The sequence below is a fragment of the Macaca thibetana genome, chromosome 11 (assembly GCF_024542745.1).
Source record: "Macaca thibetana thibetana isolate TM-01 chromosome 11, ASM2454274v1, whole genome shotgun sequence".
Lineage (NCBI taxonomy): Eukaryota > Metazoa > Chordata > Mammalia > Primates > Cercopithecidae > Macaca > Macaca thibetana.
Window position 1 is genome coordinate 128,525,973 of NC_065588.1, and position 7,050 is coordinate 128,533,022.

General features: G+C 60.0%; 1 long non-coding RNA gene across 1 annotated transcript; it reads right to left on the minus strand.

Moving 5' to 3' along the window:
• Positions 1 to 6,089: 6,089 nt before the first annotated feature.
• LOC126930583 (uncharacterized) lies at positions 6,090 to 6,472 on the minus strand. Its single transcript, XR_007717627.1, has 2 exons — positions 6,257 to 6,472; positions 6,090 to 6,216 (listed from the first exon to the last, which is right to left on the minus strand). It is a non-coding gene; the product is annotated as an uncharacterized LOC126930583 (long non-coding RNA).
• Positions 6,473 to 7,050: the final 578 nt, after the last annotated feature.

Sequence of the window (7,050 nt, forward strand, 5' to 3'; positions counted from 1 at the left end):
CTCTGCTGAGGTTACACTCCAGACACCTGGGAGGGAGCTGGGGGGTTCTCTCTGCCTGGGTCAGTTGTGGCGGGAGGTGGGTGTGGTGGTATGTACAGGTATGATGTGTGTGGGAGTCGGGGGGGTGTTGGTGTGAGTAGGGTGTCCGTGTGACTGGGGGGACTTTGGTTGTGAGTAGGGGGTGTTTGTGTGAATGGGGGGGTTGGTGTCAGTGGGGAATGACGTGAGTCGGGGGTTCCTGTGTCAACGTCCCACCCTGGCTGTGTCCTGCTGGTCCCGCCTTTGTTCTGGGAGTCCCGTGAGGCCCTGGGTGGATGCTGCGTAGTTACAGGCAGTGCCTGGGCCCCTCTGGAGTTTCCCCCCATTGGGAGGCCCTGGTCCAGCTACAGCACAGCCTTGTTATTGGGGTGTTTATATTCAAGGGACCCAATTTGTACCAAACAAACCAGGTTTTCTGTCTACACGGGGACCCCCAGTTTCCTTTTCACAGTGTGTTTATTCGAGGACAGAGAGTGGCACAGGGCACTGGAACGGAGCTTGGTGGGCGTGGGCGTGGGCGTGGCTGGGGAGGGTGGTGAGTGCCTCGGTTCCCACTTGAGGGGGGCACCCTGCTGGCCCAGCACTGGCTGGGAACCCTCCGTGTGCCCAGCGGGGGTTTGGGGAGCAGAGTGACGGTGGAGATGGTGCCCTTGCTCCTAGCATCCCCCAGCTGCTTCCCTCTGCCCCAGTGGGCTCCTCAAGTGAACTGGCTCCTGCCCCAGGGCCTTCACACCAGCCACAGCTGTGGCCTCTGCTGCATTTCCCTGCGTTGCCCCGGTTTGAACACCCCTTCCCTGCCCCTGGGAGGCCTTCCCTGGTACCCTGTGTGTAGCAGTCCTGCACGGGGACCCCTCCTTCCCCACTCTCCACAGACTGTCCCGCCCGAGCCCCTCAGCGCTCAGGCTGCAGCGCGGCAGACAGGGCCTGGCCTCTTGCTGTGCCCTGGGCAGCCTGTCACACCCAGTATGCTCTCTCCCCACCCTCCCAGAGCTGCTGGGGCCGGGCTGGGCTGTAGGCGCTGGTGTCCTGAGCCTGTGCGGCCACCAGAGGCCGCTGCAGCGTTGCCTGGGCTGGGGCGCTCCCCAAGCTGCCCTGCCAGGTTCGCCTTGCCAGGCTCTACAGCCTTTCCCACTTGGACTCGGCCAGGGCCTCCCTCCTGACGTCACGGGGGGTTTGTGCTGGGCTGTTAGGCCCATCTCGGATGACAGGTGAGGCCAGGAAGAGCCCGCTGCAGGAGTGAAAGCACCTCGCTGGAGGCAGACGCTCCAGGCTCAGTCTGCTGTGGGCTGAGCTGGGGCCCCCAGAAGATGCACTGAAGTCCTAGCCCTCAGGGCCTCAGAGTGGGATGTCATCTGGGGAGATGGGGTCGTTACAGAGGTCATCAAGGCTCGGATCCTGTAGGGTGGGGTCCCAGGGCCTCGGAGTGGGATGTCATCTGGAGATGGGGTCGTTACAGAGGTCGTTAGGAGGTCATCAAGGCTCGGATCCTGTACGGTGGGGTCCATGTAGCTAGTCCATGTAGTCAACCTGGACACAGGCCGGAGGAGGGAGAGCATCGTGGGAAGGGGATAGGGGATGGTGGCGTCTGCAAGCTAAGGAGAGCCAGGAGGAACCTTTGCTGCCAACACCAGGACCTGGGACTTAGCCTCTAGAACGGGGCACGATGTCGCTGTCCAGGCTGCCCGGTCTGTGCTTGTTGACGGGAGCCTGAGCTGACAGACGAACCGGGCTGAGGTTCCCGGACTGTCACCCCGACTGTCCGCACCCCAGCTGTGACGTCCCCATCCTCCGGGCTCTGCGCAGGCTCTCGGGTCACCCCAGGTGTATCCTGGTGGTGACAAGTCACACGGCTTTAGTGGAAGGGACTCTGCTGGGGGGCCACAGCTAACCTCAGGCACAACTGGGCCTTCACCCAGAGTCACCCACAGCCGGGCTCTGCACCTCAGCTCCAAGGTGGCACCACGGATCCTGCACTTGCAGGAGGAGGTGTCAGCGTGGCTCTGCCTGGCCTCACTGCTGTGCAGAGCTCCCCAAGGGTGGATGGGAACTGGGAGATAGGACTGGCAGGAGGCTGGATCCCCACACTGATCTCTGCAGGGGCCGGGCAGGTGACAGAAAGGTGGCGTGGGCCGGGCCTGGGTGCGGGGGAACAGGGGGACAGAAGCCAGGCCTGCTGAGCAGGAGCAGGTGTATGGGGGCTCCAGGGCATGGGGGAGGCTCTGGCCCAGGCCTTCTGGCCACCTCGTGTCCTTGGCCTGCTGGCCTGTGGCGTTCCTGACCTCGGTGCACCCAGGCCTGTCCAGAAGGGCTGTCGTGTTGCCTGACCCAGCCGACCGTCTGTAGACGGGGCCCCGCAGGGGCGAGTGGAGCTGAGTGGCCCTGGAGGAGCCAGGCCAGGGCCTCTGGCCTCACCTGCTGGGTGACGCTCTGTGGAGAATTGAGGAGGCTCCAAAAGGGGCCTGAGTGGCCGGGACAACCTCTGTGACTCGGGGGTGAGAGGCTGGAGGGCCAGGCTGGCTGTGAGGCTCCTGGCCCCGCTGGTTAGAACTCAGACTGTGGCAGCTCTGGGACCACCCCAGACCCAACTGAATGTGCACGTCTGGGCACAGCGGGGCTGGGCTGGGACCTGCGTGTCCGGGAGCTCCTGGGTGGTTGTCACTGCTGACCCAGGCTGGGCTGTTGCCAGTGTCCTCCCCGGCTGCGCCCTGTGCCCCCCCCCCCACTCTGCCCTAGGCGTTCTGTACCCTGCTTCTGTGAAGCAAACTAACAGCAACCCCGGCCTGGGCCTTTGCCCCGTGACCTCTGCCCAGCGCAGCACCTCCTGGACAGCGTCTCCCTGCGCCTTCCCCTCCCTCCAGTCTGGGCTCAGTGGAGGGGAACTGCTGGGTTCCATTAGAGGCCCTTGCAGGATGCTGATTGTGGATATTTAGCAACAAGTCGGCATTGGGCCCCAGAGGCCGGTGGCTCCCGTGCACCCAGCAGGCAGGAGCCCCAGGAGGTGGGGCAGCCAGGCCACTTCCAGCCTCGTCGCCCTGTAGGCAGCACGGTGCTCCTAGAGCCCCCGGGGCAAGGGAGTGAAATAGTGATTTTCCTTGCATAAATCAACAGCCTTTTCCCTGATTAAAACAGGGCTTCAGTTTTATTTATAATTTTTAAATGACAAAGGCAACATGAACCTAACGGTCAACATTCAAATGAAAGCTCAGCGCACAGAGAAGCTGTGAGGAGTCCCGGCCGTTCTCCCTAAACGGCCCCTTCCTGTTTGGCCTCAGCCTCAGTTCGAAGCTTTGTTGTGTATCTTTTTTTTTCTTTTAACACACAAACTGTTTATTCCTTCTGAGCTTCAGTATTCTCATCGCAACCATATGCAGAATGGGTCACGCCTCAGGTGTGCGAGGGGCAGTGGGCCGTGGTTTCTTGGCCACACCCTCGGGCATGTCCTGCCACCCCTCCTTTGCTGTGTCCAAAACGGAACCTCAGCCCAGCCTTCTTGTCTGCACCAGAGCCTGACTCCTGTTGTCCTGGGAAGCGCTCGGTCCCCCAGCGCGGAGACCCCGTCTGCCAGCACCACGAATGTGCCACTGGGGACGCCACTGCCTCCTGGCTCGAGTTTGAGCTTTTTAAAACCACTTCAAAAAATTCTGTATAAACAAAAACATTTATTTTTTTGAGATGGAGTCTTGCTCTGTCGCCCAGGCTGGAGTGCAGTGGCCGGATCTCAGCTCACTGCAAGCTCCGCCTCCCGGGTTCACGCCATTCTCCTGCCTCAGCCTCCCAAGTAGCTGGGACTACAGGCGCCCGCCACCTCGCCCGGCTACTTTTTTTGTATTTTTTTTTTTTAGTAGAGACGGGGTTTCACCGTGTTAGCCAGGATGGTCTTGATCTCCCGACCTCGTGATCCGCCCGTCTCGGCCTCCCAAAGTGCTGGGATTACAGGCTTGAGCCACCGCGCCCGGCCAACAAAAACATTTTAAATGTAAGGATGAGTGCCCCGTTGGCAGCATTTGGGGCATACCGAGTTGAGGTGAAACTCACTCAGTTCACCGGTTTGTCTTGTCTTTTTGGTGCCGGGTGAGGGGCAGCCCAGGCGTTTCCTCCCGTTTGCCGTGGGTGGCCCCTGTGGTGACAGTCACTCTGCCTCCTGCTCCTGCAGCCGGCACCCCCCATGGTCCTGGTTCCAAAGACCACCTGGTCCCTGGGCTGAGGACCCTGCCGCCGCCTCGCCTTCCCTCCCCAGATGAAATCCCGAGCCGAGTCTGGAGGCCTAACGCGACTGGAACGCCCACCTCCCTTCCCCACACCATCCGGCCTCCCAGAGTGCAGATACAGGCCCGGGCCGCGGGGACCCTGAGCTGACGGAGATTCTGTTTTCCCTCCGCAGGAGGACAGGTGCAGAGCACCGAGAAGGCCACGTCCCTCCCTCCCGGCGGGTGTGCCCGGGACTGACATCCACGTGCTTCCAGCCGGCTCATTCCTCCGAGTCAGCCGGGTTTAGATTCTGTCGTCAGAGGGGCTCTGTGTCCGGCAACTTCCACGTACCCGTCTTCGGTCCTCCGCTCCCTGTGTTCCCCGCGGGACCCGGGCATGAACAGGGACCTCCTTCACCGCCCGAGGTCCCCTCTCCCTGGCTGGCAGCCCCCATCCCCGAGAGCATGGGCACGTCCGTCCCCTGTGCTGTGGAGGAGCGCGTGCCCTCCGAGATCCAGGTGCTGCCCACCAGGCGGTGTTAGGGGTGCCTTGTTCTCAAGGGTGCCATCCTTGTTAATGGGATTCAGGCCTTTGTAAAAGTGGCTTCTTCACTTGGTGCTGAGGCAGCTGCTCTCTGGCCTTTGGCCTCCCGCCAGGTTGGGCGCAGTCAGGAGGCCCTCGCTAGAGGCTGGTGCCTTCGTCCTGGACTTCCCGGCCTGCAGAACTGGCGAGAAGACAGTGGTACTTTGTAGAAGTTACCTGTAACTGAGACACCTTCAGTTCCAGAATCTTAGAGAAATTCCAGGGCCCTTCAATCACCTGTGAGGTCAATACTCAGCCAGCACCTGTGTGTCCCCGGCGGGTCCCCTTCCAGGTCCTCGCTGCACACGGAGAACAGCACCGCACAAATGGGGTCTCTTCCCCCTGTACTTCCCCCGCTCCCTCACTGTCTCTGTCTCTCCCTCTCCTCCTGACCCCGATTCTGGGTCTCCCTCCAGGAAATGAATGTGGCTGCCCGACAATTAAGTCCCAGCTACATCCGTAATGAGGGACGTCCAGTAAAGCATTTTTTTTTTTTTTTTTTTTTTTTTTGAGACGGAGGCTTTGTCACCCGGCTGGAGTGAGTGGCCGGTGGAGTGCGCGCCTCCCGGGCAGCTGGGACTACAGGCGCCCGCTCGCCCGAGCAGTTTTTTTATTTTTTAGTAGAGGGGGTTTACCGGGTTAGCCAGGATCGATCTCCTGACCTCGTGATCCACCCGTCTCGGCCTCCCAAAGTGCTGGGATTACAGGCTTGAGCCACCGCGCCCGGCCTGATGCTGGAGCATTTAACTGGCATTTAGGAAATCAGCTGCGGAGAATCAGCCGTCAGCCCGTGTGTTTCCTGAGCATCAGTCGTGCTGGGAGCTGTGGCGAAGGCCCCCGCCGTAAGCGATTCCTGCTTGACAGTGAGGAGCGTGTCTGTTCCCTGGGTGCCTGGGTCTCCCCCACTGGGCCAGCAGCCCATGGTGAAGGCCATGCTGGTCTCCAACAGCATGGGCTCCACTCCTGGCTGGGAGGGTGGCACGGCCCCAGGCCTCAGTTGTCCCATCTACAGAGTGTGCTGCCAGGGGCCGTGTCTGCTCAGAAAATGACTTCAAAACGTAGTGGTGTGGAACTGCAGCAGCAGCACTTGATTTTGCTCGTGAATCTGCAGTGTGGACTTGGTGGGGACGGCTTGCCTCTGCTCTAGGTGGCAGGAGGTAGAGTTGGGTGTTGGGGACTGGGGTCATTAGAGCTCACCACACGCCATGACACACACCACTACACACATAAACTACACACACCACTACACAGACACATCAGTACACGCACACACCGCTACACACACACACCACTACACACACCACTGCACACACCACTACACACATACCACTGCACACACACTGCTACACTCACCACTTCATGCACACACCAGTACACACACACCACTACACACACTACACGCACACACTACACACTACACACACTACACGCACACACCACTACACACACCACACACACCACTACACACACTACTACTCACGACACGCACACATCAGTACACACACACCCCACTATATGCACACACTACTATACACACACCGCTACACACCACTATACACATACTACTTTTCACACACACCACTACACGCGCACACCACTACATGCACATACCACTACACTCACACACTACACACACACCACTACATACACACACTACTACACACACACCACTACACACACACACACCACTACATACACACACTACTACATACACACCACTACACACCACTATACACATACTACTTTTCACACACACACCACTACACACACACACCCCACTACACGTACACACCACTACACACACACCCCTCCAGGCCCTGGGCCCCGCCTACCTCAGCGCCCTCCCTGCAGCTGTGACTCAGTGGCCCCTGAAACGCCTCTGCCCCTTCCTGGTCTTCCCAGATGTTCTCCACCAGCTTTGCTGTTCAGGGTGCCGACGGGGACCCCTCATCCCACAGCCTTCATGGGGTGGGGTTCACTCCATGTCCCCGTCCTGGCCCCCAGCACTGGCGAGTGGACCTTCTTTGGAAATAGGGTCTTTGCGGATGTAATAAAAGAACCAGCTGAGATCATCCTGCATTCAGGCTGGGCCCTCAATCTGGTGGCTGGTGTCCTAGTCAGAGGCGTGAGGAGGAAGGCAGAGGCCGGAACGATCCATCGGCTCTGAGGGTGCAGCAGGGGTCTCTGGGAGCTGAAAAAGGCAGGAACCGGTCCTCCCTGGGTTTCTGAGTTCCCCGCCTG